We start from the raw sequence: 629 nt of genomic DNA on the forward strand, positions 1-629 counted from the left end.
ACATCGAGAATGTCGTCTATCAAGGGCATGGGATAGCAGTCCTTGATCGAGACGGCGTTCAAGCGACGATAGTCGATACAAAACCGAATTCCCCCGTCAGGCTTGCGAATCATTAGTACGGGACTAGCCCAGGGGCTGTTGGAAGGTCTGATGAAGCCCGACTCGAGATATTGTTGAATTTCGGCCTCCATGACGTCTCCTTCGGCGCCTGACACTCGGTAAGGGCGTTGCTTGATGGGAGGGTGATCGCCAGTATCAATTGAGAATTCTAGCAGGTCGGTCCGACCGGGCTTCAACGAGGTCTCGACAAATAGATCGCGGAAAGTCTCGAGGAGGGCACTGAATACTTCTCTCTGTTCCTCATTTAACTTGGAACCCTCAAAGTCTGCTTTAAGCGCCTCTTGTAGCGCTCCTTCCATGGTTGACTTTGGTGACGACGAGAATCCAGCCGGCCCGCCTGACGCTCCAATCACCGAGTCGATCCATCGTGAGTCGCGTGGCCCTTGCTTGCACGCGGCTTCCAAACCCGCACCAAGGGAGAACGCGGTCTCGGGTACAATGGACGCGGCTGCTAAGGGCGTTCCCCTTTTTACGATTATGTCTTCGGTTGAGGGGTTACAGATTTCCAC

The sequence above is a fragment of the Phytophthora parasitica genome (genome assembly GCF_000247585.1).
Source record: "Phytophthora parasitica INRA-310 unplaced genomic scaffold supercont2.20, whole genome shotgun sequence".
In the NCBI taxonomy this organism is placed as follows: Eukaryota; Oomycota; class Peronosporomycetes; order Peronosporales; family Peronosporaceae; genus Phytophthora; species Phytophthora nicotianae.